This window comes from Microtus pennsylvanicus, chromosome 3 (genome assembly GCF_037038515.1).
Source record: "Microtus pennsylvanicus isolate mMicPen1 chromosome 3, mMicPen1.hap1, whole genome shotgun sequence".
NCBI classification, from domain to species: domain Eukaryota; kingdom Metazoa; phylum Chordata; class Mammalia; order Rodentia; family Cricetidae; genus Microtus; species Microtus pennsylvanicus.
Genome location: NC_134581.1, coordinates 3007715 through 3023279, shown reverse-complemented (window position 1 = coordinate 3023279; position 15565 = coordinate 3007715). Strand labels below are relative to the sequence as shown.

At 47.5% G+C, this 15565-nt stretch overlaps 1 protein-coding gene across 1 annotated transcript in view; it reads right to left on the bottom strand.

Moving 5' to 3' along the window:
* Ulk4 (unc-51 like kinase 4) overlaps positions 1-468 on the bottom strand; it is a 315649-nt gene extending 315181 nt beyond the window's left edge. Inside the window, exon 1 of the mRNA XM_075964113.1 lies at positions 67-468. The gene's annotated coding sequence lies outside the window, so the exon portion shown is untranslated. The remainder of the gene's footprint in view (positions 1-66) is intronic.
* Positions 469-15565: the final 15097 nt, after the last annotated feature.

Below are 15565 nucleotides of genomic sequence, written 5' to 3'. Positions count from 1 at the left end.
AGCTTCAGCCGAGGATGAGGAGGATCAAGGGTGTAACGAGGGATGGAGCCTCTGCTACCCACCCACCTGTGCGATGGTGGAGACCCGCGTCCCACGCCCTCTGCCTCTCCACAATGGGGCCGCAGCATAGACAGGGAGAACAGAGGCACCCAGCAACTTGACCAGCTTCCCTGGACGCGTGGATGCGGCCTCTGCATCACCATAGCAACCTGCGAGAAGCGGGAAAAGGAGCGGGGCCTTGATTGGCTGATCACTACCTACGCAGGACACGGAAGTGAGCGGCTTTGCGCGCACATCCCGCTACACTAAGGACTTCACGTCCCCCATGGAATCATCTCTCTAGCCTGAGGAGAGATTGGCAGCTGTAAAGAGACGAGACTCGTGAGCAGCTCTCAGATCTGAGCGCCGAGCATCCCTCCGTGTTTGTACACCACCATCCCATCTCCATGACAACACGCAGACGACCGCAAGAGACCCGGATGCCAAGTGGCCTAGAGCTTCCGGTCCTATGGGTTGGGGCCGGAAGTAAGCATTCTCGGACACAACTTCCCCCAACCCTAGAGCCGGAGTATCCTATCTAGAAAGATCGCTGGAAGGAAATGCGAGACTCACACTGCACCACGGCGGGAACCATTACCGTTTGCACGCCCTCAAGTCTCCATGGCATCACGCAGGACACCGAGAGGGACTCAGGGTGTTGATTGGCTGAGCTTTCCCACGGGCCGGAATTAGCCGGAGATTGGGGTGCCTGCTGCTGGTGCCCTGCACACTGGCCTCGTGCTTTCTCCAGGGGTGGTGTTCCCGCCGCCTCTTCGGGAAACATCGGTCGCTGAAGATTGCGTACCGCGGACACGACTGATCGGCCTTCCAAGTCAGGACGCGCAGCGGTGACACCTATCTCGCCCGAGTAGGCAGCCTAGTCGTGTAGTTGCTGCCAACGAGCGGCACGCTCCGCAAATCTGGGTGGGACTTAAAGTCTTTCAATTCTGCCTGATCCCAGTGCATCACAACTTTATTTTGCTGCGTTTCCTCCTTAAACAGGGTTTCATCGTGTAGCCGAGGCTGGCCTCCAACTGGAGTCCTCTCTCAGCCTCCCCCCAACGCTGATAATAACCCGTAAGCGCCACCACACCTCAAACTTCCGTTCCGATGTGAGAGCAAGTTGGCGGTATCTGGCAACAAAGCCCAGCCCAGCTGATCCAGAATTCTACCTAGAGAATCCGGGGTGAGGACGGTGCCAAAGTTCCTTTCCTGGATTGGGAGAGTGTGCAAGGTGGGATCAATGTCTACACCTTCCTCCCAAATTTCTAAGGATAAACCAAACTATAATTGCAGCTCATCTCACTCTAGGGAACGAGTAGGTTTGTTAGGCTTACTTATAGAGCCCCAGTGAGGGGTTACCGACATGGGCGAAGCAGCCCCACTGGAAAGTCTTTGCCCAGCATGGAAGACCGCTTCCCTATAGCCACAGAGGTGGCGCTCCACTCCCCCAGTCTTTGCTCTCCCCCCCCCCCCCCGCCGTATATCTAGGCCCTCCCTAATACACCCTGTCCACTTAGAGGAGTGGCCTGAAGTTCATGTAAAGGTCCAGAGACCCGCGTGTCCCCTCCTGTGAAGGAATGTCAGTAGACAATGAGATCTGCTTCCGTGGTCGTTGGAAGCATACAGCTGGGCTTATGGAGGTGTCAGTCGTCCGAGTTGCAAGACAGTTGTGTAAGAGCATGCATGGAGGCCAGATGCCAGCCTTAGGTGTGTTCCTCAGGAGCTGTCCACCTTGGTTTTATGTTTGAGACAGGGTCTCTCATCAGTCCCTAGGGCTGGCAGGCCCTCAAGCCCTAGGGATCCACCTGAAAGGATGTGGGTACCTTTCGGGCCCTGCCAAGGTGCCACTGAGCAGACACAGCACTCACAGCTGAGTGCAAAAAGTTCACTGGGGGGCGGGGAGAGTGAAAAAGCAATAGGTCATGGCGAGTGGGGACACGAAAAAGGCAGGCAGACAGGAGAAAAGAAAGACGAGAAGCATGGTGACCCGTGATGACATAAATGTCCCAAAGGCAGGCTGCTGCAGCGACAGGAGCTAACACTACCTTCCCACTTCCACAGTCCTAGAATCACAAGCATGCGCTATCGCATAGCTGTTTATGTGGTTGTTAGGGATTGAAGTCAGGTCCTCACGCATGTGTGGCAAGTGCTTTACCTACTGAGCCATCTAAGCAATCCCAAAAGGAACATTGTTACACGTCAGACTTGACAAGCATCACTGTTTCTGTTTTCTCATCTGAGGATAAATTCCTTTGTGATGGGTGACATCAAAGGTTTGCCACGCCTCTGTGTTTAAGGAGTAGAATACAAAGTGTCCCCATAGGCTTATGTTGAGGGCTTTCTGTCCAGCTGGTGTCCCTTTTTATAGAAGTAGTGAAAACATTAAGGAAGTGGGGCCTGGTTGGAGGACGCGGGTCTTTGAGGCCTCCCTTCTATGCGCCTTCTCATCTCCCTCTCTGAGCTTTCTTGCCACCATGAGGTAAACAGCCCTGCACCACCAGCCACTCCTGCCGATTTTCAGCCTGGCTGGGAGCCAGGAGCAATCTGTGTTTTATGATGAGTTTCTTTTAAGTTATTTCTCCCATGAGTCTGTCACAGTGGCGTGTTTTTAAAATTCTTTTCAAGTTCAGGCATTTCCCCTTAAAGAGTGGATATATGCCTTTCTGCTTTTTATTGTTTTCGCTTCTATATTATATTACTGAGTCCACCTGGAATTTAGTTTGGCAAACACAGGAATTTAGAGTATAACTATTACTCCTAAGAATAATTAGGCAATTATGCTAGCGGTAAGATTGTCCCTCTCTTTAGGAATTTTTGATATCTCCCTCATTATAGCTCCAGATTTTAATGTATGCATTGAAGTCTATTTCCAAGCTATTACATTTTCTCCACTGAGTTATTTTTGTACTTGTAGGAGAAAGTTCTTAATTTCAGTTTTAAATATTTATAATTTAAAAAGGAAGGAAAATTATCTACAGTGGTACCCTTATATTTGGAGAGCTAAGAGAAAAGTATCGATTGAGCCCAAGAGTTAAGAGGTCAGCCTAAGCAACATAGTAGGACCTTGTCTCAAATTATTTAAATTATCTGTAGAGAAGGAGAGGCCTGGAATGACCATTAAGACATGAAGGGGAGGCAATGGCTGGGAAACCAAGCTGAACCTTTGCAGCGCTGAACGGTGCTAACAGCCAGGCTGTGGGCAGAGAAGAGCCTGTTGTTAAACATCCTTCGCTCTGACAACGTTTTCGGGGAAAACAAAGTCGGACATGGAGACTACGGGGGTCATCCACATTCAAACCACGTAAGCGCTAAGTGTCTGTCACAGCCTTGGCCTTTTATGTTTACACTTTACTCTTTTGAGGGACCCGCTACCCAGCTCCAAATAAATACCCAGAAGCTTATTCTTTCTAATAAATACCTGGCCTTAACTTGGCTTTGTTTCCTGATAGCTTTACTTTTTCTTTTTTCCCAAGAAAAAATTATTTCCTTATGTATAGGATTATAGATACTTTAAAAAGTTCAAAACACTTGAGTTTTATTGAAAATAATAAAATACAAAAAAAAAACCAGATTCCCATTTTTAAAGCAAAATTGATACCATCTTCCAGAATGTTCTTAGTATGGTACCACTCTTGTCATTATTAAAGTTCGGGTCCAGACCCAGAGGTAGCTAGCTTTTCTTAATTAACTCATCTGCCTTTTGCCTCTGGGCTTTTAACCTTTTCTATTCTATATACCTCTCTTTATTTCTTACTCTGTGGTTCACTGCATAACAGTGTGGCTGACCCCTGATGTTCTCTCTCCTCCTCTTTTCATTTCTCCACTCTTCTAACTCTTCTTCTCCTATTTATTCTCTCTGCCTACCGGACCCACCTACCCTTTCTCCTGCCTAGCTATTTCATCTCTTTATTAGACCCTCGGGTGTTTTAGGGAGGCAAGGAATCACAGCTTCACATAGTTAAAAAAGTGCAACATAAAAGAATGCAGCACATCTTTGCATCATTAAACAAATGTTCCACAGCATAAACAAATGTAATAAATCTTCAACTAATATTCCACAGCATAGCCTGCCTGCAATTCCCATCTTGGGATGTACATGGGAATCCCAGAGCAAGCTAGCTACCAAGACTAACCATATCCACAAGTTACAGAAGGAAGAGCAATAGAAGACGGTTCCTGACATCCACCGTGGGGTTTCACATACATGTGCACACATGTGCATGGTCACCACACACAAAGCAAATGTGCACAAATACCCTACTTGAAAATGGAAAGAAATCCCACCTGTCTCAAAAAAAAGAGAGAGAGAAATATTAAAATCTTTGCTTCTAGCCTTTCTGGAGTAGGACCACATCGAGGGTATCAACAGCCTATCTTTGTGCAACAGAGTGTCAGTTCTCACCCATCCACCAAAGACAGCTCCTACTGATGAGCCCTTAGCCATCCCTGCACTTCCCTCAGTCCTCCAGCCCCTGTCCGCGTAGTCTCCTGTCGACCTCTATGAGATAAACTCCTTCAGGTTCCACATGCAGGTAAGATCATGCATCCCTGGAGTACAAGGATATTGACCAACTTGTCATCACCAGACCTGGGGCCACCGAAGGGCTGCCATGGAGGTTTGATGCAGCTGCTCTTCCCTTGACTCCCGTTGAGGAGCAGTTCTTGTCAGAAGGCTGTGGTAGACACCATGAGCCACAAGGTGCCCTTGAAATTCAAGCTGTCAATCACCAAGTGTACCATATCCATCAGCCATAAGGATGTCTGTGCATGTCTGTGCATGGTGCACCATGCTGTCCCTTCCGCGGCCTTGAAGGCTCTAGTAAGTTGCCTGAGCAGGCTGTCCCCCTGTGCTCTGCCTTCCCTCTGCACATGTCCATCCTTTCCTGCCTGCAGCTTCTCCCCGTGGGGGCTCGTTCTCTGTCACCAGGTGGCTGGAAAACAGCCCTGGCTAGGTTACTGTGGGCCTCGCATGGTTGGAGCCAGCAGGAGGGCTGCATTCTGAGAACAGCAGAAAGGTTGAAGACTAAAAGAAAGAAAAACCACTTCAGAGGGGAAATTAAGGAAGGAAGAGGGAGGGAGGGAAGAAGAGAGGAGAGAGAGAGGGAAGGAGGGAAGGAAGGAGGGAGGAAAGAAAAGAGGGGGAGGGAGGAAAGAAAGGAGAGAGGGAGGGAAGGAAGGAAAGAAGGAAGGAAGGAAGGAAGAAAACCTCTTAGGGGCATTACGTTTTCTTTAAATAGTTATTTTATATGCATATATGTACATTCCTACTTGTCTGTTGAGTGCACCTTGTGTGTGCAGTCTCTGTGGAGCCAGAAGAGGGCGTCAGATCCCCTTCAGCTGGAGTAACCGTGAGGGCTGGCACCAAAACTCAGGTCTCCTGCCAGTTTTAGTAGTACCAAGGTTCTTGAAGCCTCGGTGACCCACACACAAGGGCAGCAAGTACTCAGCAAGGGGATGACTGAGCCATCTCCCTGCCCCCAACTCCCAGAAGGGACATTTTTGAAGAGCAAATCCACTCTGCTGAATGGAGAGAAGCCTGAAGTCAATGCAACAAAATCAACAGGCAGATCCCTGGGTATAAGAAGGGGCAGCCAGCACCCACACCCCATGGAGCCCTGTTCCCTGGAGACCCCAGCCTGTCACTGACTGCACCTCGGCCGTTTACTGGAGAAACTCCCTCTCCTACACCCTACTCTCTCTTGTATCCCGAGTGTTTCCTTTCTTGCTCTTCACAGCCTTCTTTCCTCCACTTCTCCACTCACAATTAACTACCTTGTCCCTGTTTCTTTCATTAAGTTTATCTGCAGTCAAAATACACACATGCACACACACACACACACACACACACATATACATATATATATACTTATATACATATGTGTGTGTGTGGCACTTGGGAGACAGAGGCAAGTGGATATCCGAGTTCAAGGCCAGCCTGGTGTACAGAACAAGTTCTAGGACACCCAGGGCTACACAGAGAAACCTTGTCTTGAAAAAAAACTAAATAAATAAATATAGGAAGAGGCCTCGTTAAAGCACCTGCCCTCAAGCCTAAAGCCCTGCGTTCCATCACCAGGTCTCACATGGTAGAAGAACAAAAAGCCAACTCCTGCAAGTTGTCCTCTGACCTCCACACACATGTCATGGCTGAGTGCGCGTGCACTTGTGCGCACACACACATAATTTAAAAAAAAAACAACTTTAGTTAAACTCATTAAACTCACTCCCCTTCCTCCCTCTACACCTATATGCCTTCTAGATTTACAGTCACGAAGCTTGATGGGTTCCCAGGCCTCCAGACCTAACGTGTCCTTGTACTATCTCTGTCCACGTCTGGGCTGATTTTATCGCTGCTCTTTTCTCTAACCTCTGATCCTTACTGCTTCCCTCCTTCTCAGGGGAATCACCAAATCAGCCTAGCTGCGTGTGTGAGCGCACAGCCTGTTTACCCTGACACACAGTAGGTCTGCTGCTTAGAAAGACGGCCATGCTCATGCCCAGGGCCCGCTACTCCCTTCACCTGCCTGGGGCCTCCTTTCTCCTCTTGTCTCTTTCTCCAGAACTCTGGGTTTGTTTCTCTAGCATTTGTCAGGTGAGTTGGGGAGTGGAGATGAGAGATGGCTCTAGAGAGGCAGTGGGTAGTGAGGCAATTGTCTGTCAGGTTAGGGCTTTCTGAAGAGAGTTATTAATAGCACAGACAGCACGGAGGAGGTCTGGAGAGAGAAAAGCCTCCAGTCCCAACAGACAAAGCAGGGAGTGGGGGCGGTCCCGAGCATATAATTAATAAGAAACTACAGGTGCATAAGGTCAGGTGACCAATATTCACAGGCAACAGGGGCAGAGGGAGGGATTCGCCTCTTTGTGCTGCTGGACCACAGCAGGAGCTTCCGTCTGCTGACTCAAGGATAGAGAAGCCACAGTGGGTGTGGTCAAGTCCGTGAGACAGAGGTTCCATTCTAAGCTACCATCTTGCTGTGTTTGTTGAAATGGATCACTGTGTATTATATTAATATGCATTCTAGGCTGGACTTGAACTTGAAGCGCGGCACAGACGGACTAAACTCGCAGAAGTCCTCTTGTTTGAGCCTCCCAGGTGCTAATGTTACAGCTAACACTGCTACCTTTTGCGTTTCTAGTATTTGGTTGGTTGGTCGGTTGATTGGCTGGTTGGGGGGTTTTGCTCATGTGTCCATTAATTTTGTTTTACAACAAGGTCCAGTGTATCCCAGGCTGGCCTCAAACTGTACTGGACCATGTACAAAGTCCAGGCTGGTGTTGAACTCCCCACCCTCCTCTGAAGTGCTGGACTGTAAGTATGCACTATCACACAAATTTTATGTGGTGCTGCCATCGAACCCAGAACTCTGTTCATGGTGGACAAAACACTCTACCAACTAAGTTGTATCTCCAGCTCTTTGCTTGGTTTTTTGTTTGTTTGCCGTTGTCATTGTTGAGACAGAACCTTACCTTGTAGCTCAGGCAGGCCTGGAACTCACTGTATGACCTAGTCTCACCTCAAAATTGTGGCAATCTCCTGCCTCCCATCTCAGGAGGCTGTGATTATGTTCTGAGCCACTGAGCCCTGGTAACTTGCTATATTGGATGTTTTTCCTGCTGAATGCCATTTTCTAAAAATAAATGAGAAAATCTGATAAAGATGACGTATTCTTAGCCAAATGCAAACTAACCACATGGCCTCGAAACACAGATTGGGACCTCAGAAGAAGAAAACAACAACCAGAGAAGAAAGGGGACCTTTGTGACCACTTTCAGGTCCCCTGAGCTGCATCTGGGTGACCATGGATAATAGCAGGTCCTTAAAGGACTTGCTACAGTATGGAGACACTGCAGTGCTTATGAAATAAACTCATGTCTGGGGTTGGAATTTGCTGCTGTACAGGGTTGGGAGGGAACTATCCAGACAGAGAGACCAAAGCAAACAGACATGCTAAGCCTCTGATGTGTACTTGAGTGCAATTCAGGAGTCTTGATATTTTCTTATGCTTGAAATCTTCCATAATGAAATCCATTTTCGCAGGGCAGTGGCGTTGCGCACATTTAATTCCAAGACTCGAGAGGCAGGGGGATCTCTGTGAGATCAAGGCCAGCCTGGTCTACAGAGCGAGTTCCAGGACAGCCATAGCTACACAGAGAAACCCTGTCTCGAAAAAAATCTAATTTTTAAGCTATTGAAGATATAGGGGTGTAACGCAATAATAGAGTGCTTGTCTAGTATGCATTAGGCTAGAGGGGTGAACGACAGCACTGAAAACCCAAACACACACACAAACAAACAGCAACAACAACAACAAAATCTACTGGAGATGGTGATGTTTACCTCAGGACACCGAAGGCTGAGCCACCTTCCCAGACAGACAGCACTACGTTTGTCTTTTCCACGGAAGAGCTGGGCAGGTGTCAGGGGGTGATGGAGAGAAAGAATTCCTTTGGAAACATATTTTCCTTGAGTTGAATCCTATCCCTCTTGTCCCCGTGGACACCCTGAGATCCATGAAATTGATCTTGCATTAAAACAGTTTCTATTTGATTTACCCCAAACCCCATAGACACTGGCCGCTAAAAGGCCACATTCCCCCCGTTGTTTCCTGGCCCTCCAGTTCTGCAATGTTGAGAGACTATCCGTTCCTAGGACAGATATGGCCCTTGATTTATGTGACTGTAAGTTATAGTTTGCTTTCTAGTCAAGACTGATGTTTTGAGATATCTTGACTACTGTTTCACTTATAAGTCCTGCATAATTTATATCTCTGTAATCTTTCATCATGTTTTTATTATTAACTTTAAAAAATTAAATTATATTTAAGTTTCTATCTATGGATATTTTCCCTGCATATATGTCTGTATACCATGTGCGTGCCTGGTGTCCACAGAGGCAGAAAAGGGAACTGGATCCCCTGGAACTGGGGTACAGAAAGCTGTGAACTTCTCTGTGGAGGTTGTGAATTGAACACGGGTTCTCTGCAAGAGCAGCCAGTGTTCTCAACTGCTGACCCAACCCTCCAGCTCTATTTTCTTTAAGTGATTCTGTGAAGTAATGACCTTCATTCTGGCATTTTCACACATATTTGTCCTGAATGTTTTTATGTTTTTATTCCAAATGTCCTAGGCATTTGAGTGGAACTGCGTAAGACCTACTGCAGGGGGATGAGAAGCACCAAGTCCTTCTGCCTGCCTGACCTGGCTAGCCTCCCATTGCTACCCTGCATCTTAATCAACTCTAATTAGCCACAACTCTCTCCTATCAGTCGAGCTGGGCGGACAGTCAAAGGGCCCCAGAGCTGCAGAGAAGACCTTTGTCTTATAGAGGCCCAGAGAAGGGGGCAGCAAGAACAGTGGGAAGGATTGCTGGAAGATGTTGGTGTTTCCCGAGATTCTTAGTTTTACTGGGGAAAGGGAAGAACAGAACGCGTGAGGAGGGAGGACAAGTCCAGAGCAATGGGTCACTGCTGCTGTAGCAATGGTGTCATTGTGTGTGTATGTGTGTGTGAGAGTGTGCATGTATGCATGTGTGCATGCGTGTGACTCTGCGTGTGAGTGAGTGTGTGTGCATGTGTGTGTGTGCTTGTATATGTGTGCGGGCACATGTGTGCATGTGTGTGGGACTTTGCTGCATACTCTTTTTTAGTTTGTAGTTGTTACTTTATTTTATTTATTTTTGGTTTTTTGATACAGGATTTCTCTGCCTGTGCTGGAACTTGTTTTGTAGACCAGAATGGCCTCCAACTCACGGAGATCTGCCTATCCCTGCCTCCCAAGTGCTGTGATTAAAGGTGTGTGGCACAATTGCCCAGCAGTTATTTTATTCTATTTTATTTTATGTGTATGAGTATTTTTACCTACATGTATGTCCGTACATAACATGTGTGCCTGGTGCCTAAAAAGGCTGGGGGTGGGTGTTAGATCTCCTATTGGAGTTACAGATGATTGTGAGCCACTGTGTGGGTTCTGGAAATAGAACCTGAGTCCTCTGCAAGAGCCGCCTGCTTTCCTATCCACAGAGACACCGCTCCAGACTGATCACATTTTCTTTTATTGTATTTTGTTCTCCCATTATTCTCATCTAAAACTAAAAACAACAGTCTTTAGACACATCTGTGTAGACACCGTACATCTGGATTTCCATTTTCACCCACATTGATTGATTGACTGGTTGGTCCTTGATGTGGGTTCTGGGAACCAGAGTGATTTCCTCTGGAAGAGCAAACAGAACCTCTTAGCCTCCTAACCTCTCTGCAGCCCCAGGAGTCTTCTAATAAAGGATTTTAACTTTCATTACTTCTTAACCCCAGAATCAGGGTGGTCTTGTTGGCACATTTCTGGGCCTGGCTTTGTCGTGCTTTGTTGACTGGATCTCTTGCAGCTATTTCTATTAGATTTCTCTAATGGCTTGAGTGTGAGGTGTCCCACAGGCTCATGTTGAACAATTGGTCACCAGCAGGTGGTGCTGGTTTGGAGCTTGTAGAACTTGCCAGAGGTGGCACTATCCTGGAGGAAGCTGGACAATGTGAGTGGCCCTTGAGGTTTATAGACCAATGTCACTTCCTGTCCTGTGTCTGCCTCCTAGTCTGCCCAGATGTGAGCAAGCAGCATTGCTCCTGCACCCATGGCCATGAGGTTCCTCCCACAATGGTGGATGCACCTTCAAACCATGTGCTTAAACAAATCTTTTCTCCCTCCAGTTGCTTGTCATCATGGATGCAGCAAAGACATATCACTTCTCATACACTCCCCACAGCTAAAACATGTATTTATTCCTCCATAAAATCATCCATTATGCAGATTGAGCCTGTCAGAACTATCTTCCTTCTCCATCCACATCTCCTAAACTTTCCCAGATTAACAAGCAATGTACTTTGTCTTCATAATCATCATAATAAAAATTATGATTATTTTATACTCAATAATTGATTTACTAACTAAGTACACTGAACCTCTTAATTTTATTCAAAACATGTGGTTTAAATTTGTCTGAGTGGGGACTAGAGGACTGGCTCTCAGTCAGATCTCTTGCAGCAGATCTGGGTCCATTCTGTTCCCAGCACTCACACAGTGGCTCACAACAGCCTGTAGCTCCAGTTCCAGGGGATCTGATGCCCTCTTCTGACCTCTGTGGGGACTGCATGCATGTGGTATATGTGTCCTTTGCAAGCTTCTCACCTGTTTCTATTGTCTCCTCTGTCAAGGGATGTCACCTGTGTGATCCACAGTTTGAGAATGGTATACTCTTTCTTTCTGAGGCAGGGCTGCGTGTAGCCCAGGCTGGCCTTGAACTCCTGATCCTCCTTCCTCTACCTCCCAAGAGGTATCTAGTTTTTTTATTCTACCTCTGAACAGAAATCTGTACAATTTTTTTGGAGGGCTACTTGGGAGAATTTTACTTTCTTTTTTAAATTGCATGATATTTGTGTGTGTGTCACAGGACAACTTGCATGGATTGCTTCTTTTCTGCCATGTGGGTCTCAGGGATCAAACCCAGATCTTTAGGCTTGGGAGCAAGCACTTTTATCCGTGAGCCCAAGCTAGACCTTTAGCTCACATAGTCCTTCTGCCGTATCCTCCCCACAGCAGAGATTACAAGCAGGAATCACTGTGCTCAGCTTTCTTTCTAGATTATTTGTGCTGTTTTTCTTTAATACAAAATCCCATTCTTCACAGCAGGCTGGGGTTGACTTTGAGGTAATCCTCCTGTCTCAACCTTCTGAGCACTGAGATTATAGATGCAGGCCACACTGGTTGATAAGTTCAGGTACTTTGTGGCAGTAGCAAAGGTTGGCTCACATACCCGAAAGTCAAAGCTAAACTTCAAACAAGTTTCCCGTGCTGGGATTACAGGTGTGTGTCACCGTGCCAGGTCATGCAAATTCTGAAAAGAGGGCCAGGGGAAGTAAACAACAGGTTCCTGAGGGCCACAGTATCGCCACATCCTCTGCCTGACAGGAGAATGGATAACCTGGAAGGACGCATTGTTTTGTGTGGTTGGTTTGGTTTCCCTTTTTTGGTTTTTAGAGACAGGGTTTCCCTGTGTAGCCCTGGCTGTTCTAGAAGTAGACCAGGCCAGCCTCAAACTCACAAATTCACCTGCTTCTGCCTCCTGACTACCCGGCAGTTTCTTATGGTCTGTCTACGCAGTAGCTTGAGAAGTCCTGGGATTCTGTATGTAGCTCAGGCTGGCCTTGAACTCGTGACCTTCCTGCCTCAGCCTTGCAAGATGAAGCTGCCAAGATGGAAACCCAAGCCTGACTCAGTGCTATGGAAAAGATCTGTCTGTTAGGAGCAACTTGGAATGCTTGGACAGACAGCCTGCCCTTGGCTGGCCTTGGCTGCCCTTGGCTGTTCTCGGATGTCCTTGGCTACCCTTGGCTGTCCTTGGCTGTTCTCGGATGTCCTTGGCTACCCTTGGCTGTCCTTGGCTCCATGCTCCTGTCATCAACAGTGTCCTCTTCTGTGAGGCAGACGTGCCTTGCTGCCTTACCACCTTCTGAAAGTCATGGACAGTCATCTCCACGGCTGACAGGTCCGGTCCCTTCCTTTCTACCATAGTGTCATGATACCCTGGCTTGGGGTCACCCTAGTCACACTGCCCCAATGAAGTCACCTTCATCAGTGTCTAGGGCTATGCCATGCAGGCTGATTTTTCTTCACTTTTTTTTATTATTATTATTTCTGATGCTCTGGAGGCTGCTTCTCATTGGCTGTTATATTCCTGAAAGCCAGCAAGAGAAATGGAAGGCTATTTACGTTGGGTCACCACTTCCTTTGCTGAAAGTGATAAACTTAGAAACCCCAGGAGGAAGACTTTGAGCCCATGGAGGCTGGGGTTCTGTTTGCTTCCACGTTTCTCACAGCTCTCCTCACCTCCCTCCGGTGACATGACCACAGTGTCTCCAAGGCTGCCTCACAGTTGCTGTTCCGACGGTCTCAAGCGTGGACTAGCAGAAGACCAAGCACTGGCCAGTGTGCTGCCTCGGAACACGAGCTTTCTCCCATAACAGCCCAGATATATTCAGAGGAAAAGCTTTTGGGATGGAGACAAGGTCTCAGGTAGCCCTGCTGGCGTCGAACTTGCCAGATAGTCAAGCGTGTATGAATGTTTGCCCTGCAGAAAGGAATGAGCACCACATGCAGGCAGTACTTGCAGAGGCTAGAAGAGGGCATGGGATGCCCTGCTACTGGAGTTACAGACAGTTGTGAGCCTGTGTGGGTCCAGGAAATCAAACCTGAGTCTTCCGAAAGAACAGCAAGTGCTCTTAACCACCCAGCCATCTCTCCATTGAAAGGAAACGGCCCCCAAAGGAGTGGCACTATTAGAAGGTGTGGCCTTGTTGAAGTAGGTGTGGCCTTGTTGGAGAAAGTGTGTCACCGTGGAGGTGGGCCTTGAGTTCTCCTATGTTCAACCTGCTCCCAGTGTCCCAAAGCACTGCATGTTGCTTTCTGATCAAGATGTAGCCAGTACCATGCATGTCTGCCTGCATGTCATCATGCTCCCCACTGTGATGATAATGGACTAAAGCTCCGAACTATCAGCCACCACCTCAGATAAATGTTTTCCTTTATAAGAGTCATGGTCATGGTGTCTCTTCACAGCAGCAGAAGCCCTAAGAGAACAGCCTGTTTTTAAGTTTTGAAAACATTTATTTGTTGTGTCTGTGTATATGTGTGTCTGTATGTGTGTATATGTGTGTGCGTGTGCATGCATGTTTGTGTGTCTGTATGTATATATTTTTTGTGTGTGTATATGTGAGCGCATGTGTTTTGTGTGTGTGTGTGTTTATTGTTCGTGTGTGCGTGTGTGAAGGTCAGAGGACAACTTCCTGGAACTGATTCTCTCCCTCCACTCTATGAGTTCCTGGGACTTGAACTTTCCACACTGCCAGACTTAGCAGCAAGTGCCCGTGTTAGCTGAGCCATCTTGTCTCCCTAATTCTGTGAGCTCCCCGAGGCTTGTAAGCATCATTAGCTTCCTAGTCCTCTGAGCTTCCTTCCTTGCTCCACAAGGGGAATTTCCAGTTAGGAGGACACAGCTACATACTAGCCTGATCCAATATGCACCACAAGCAGACACACACATGCCATGCAGCGGATTTCATCATGGAATCTCATCATAATGTCCAGGCTGGTCCCTAACTCCTAATGCCAAGTAACCCAAGTCCCAGTCTCTCTGGTGCTGAAATCACAGCCCCGAGTTCCAAGCCAATCTGCATCCACTTCTTTTCTTTCTTTCTTTTTTTTTAAATATTTATTTATTTATTTATTTATTATGTATACAATATTCTGTCTGTGTCTATGCCTGCAGGCCAGAAGAGGGCACCAGATCTCATTACAGATGGTTGTGAGCCACCATGTGGTTGCTGGGAATTGAACTCAGGACCTTTGGAAGAGCAGGCAATGCTCTTAACCACTGAGCCATCTCTCCAGCCCCCATCCACTTCTTTTCATCTCTTCAGCTGTCAGTTTGAGCTGCTCTTTTGCCACTGGCTGTGAGTCAGGCACTGTTTGGGTGCTGGGAATGAACCATGAATAAACAAACAGGAATCCTAGTGGGTTTTCTTGTTTCCCTCTGTCCTGTATTTCATCTTATTTATCTCAGCATCTGTTTGAGTCCTGGGAGATGGGAGCTGAGGGATTAAAGACTCCATGTTCCATCTTGCATCTTGCCCTGAAGGTGTTTAATGGAACAGAGTCCCAGGTGCTCAGAAGGGTTCGGTACCGTAGGGTGGCTTCCACATCCCTGTTCATTCTTTCCTAATTCCTAATTCTCTAGTTCCCCTCCCTCCCCTCCTATAGGTTCACTTTCCTGAAGAAACCACCTATGTGTTAGTCCTTCTCCAGTGTTGCTTTTGGGGCCCAGGCTAATACCGTGAAGACATCATTGAGTCATTGTCTGCATTGTGACCTTGGGTCCCAGGCTGTAATGCAGGTTTCTAACCAACATAGAGAAGATACTCTTTGTATTTCCCCGTAGTTACCGACTCGGAACCTGGAAAATATCTATAAATGTGTTGGCTTCTTTTGAAACCAGGTCTTACTATGTAGCCTTGCGTGGCCTGGAATTATGTAGAACTAGAGCAGGGCAGGCTCCAACTCATGAAGATCTCCTGCCTCTGCCTCCTGAGCGCCATAACGAACCCAAATGGGTTGGCTTTTATTTGATTCAACAGAAAGGAACAGTACAGTGGCTCTCTTGGCCCAATGGCAGCCAGAGACCCCTGCCTGGTGTCCTGCAAAGGGGAGATCTTTCAAAGCATTTACCATTTCTCCCTGTGCCTTGGCTTGTGCCAGCAGGACAGGGGCTTGGGCACTTGCTGAGGGGCTCTGCCAGCCTTCCTCTTCCTCCATGCTGGGAAAAGAAAGCCAGTTCCTTCCCATGTGTCTGCACTCTGGCACCAAGAATCAGACGTCAGGGCCCTGCCAATAGAACAAGGACTGGGATGGAGTGAGCGACCTCACAATTCTGCCCAGATTGGCGTCTCGTGGCTATAGAAATCGAATTTCAGCTGGTAAG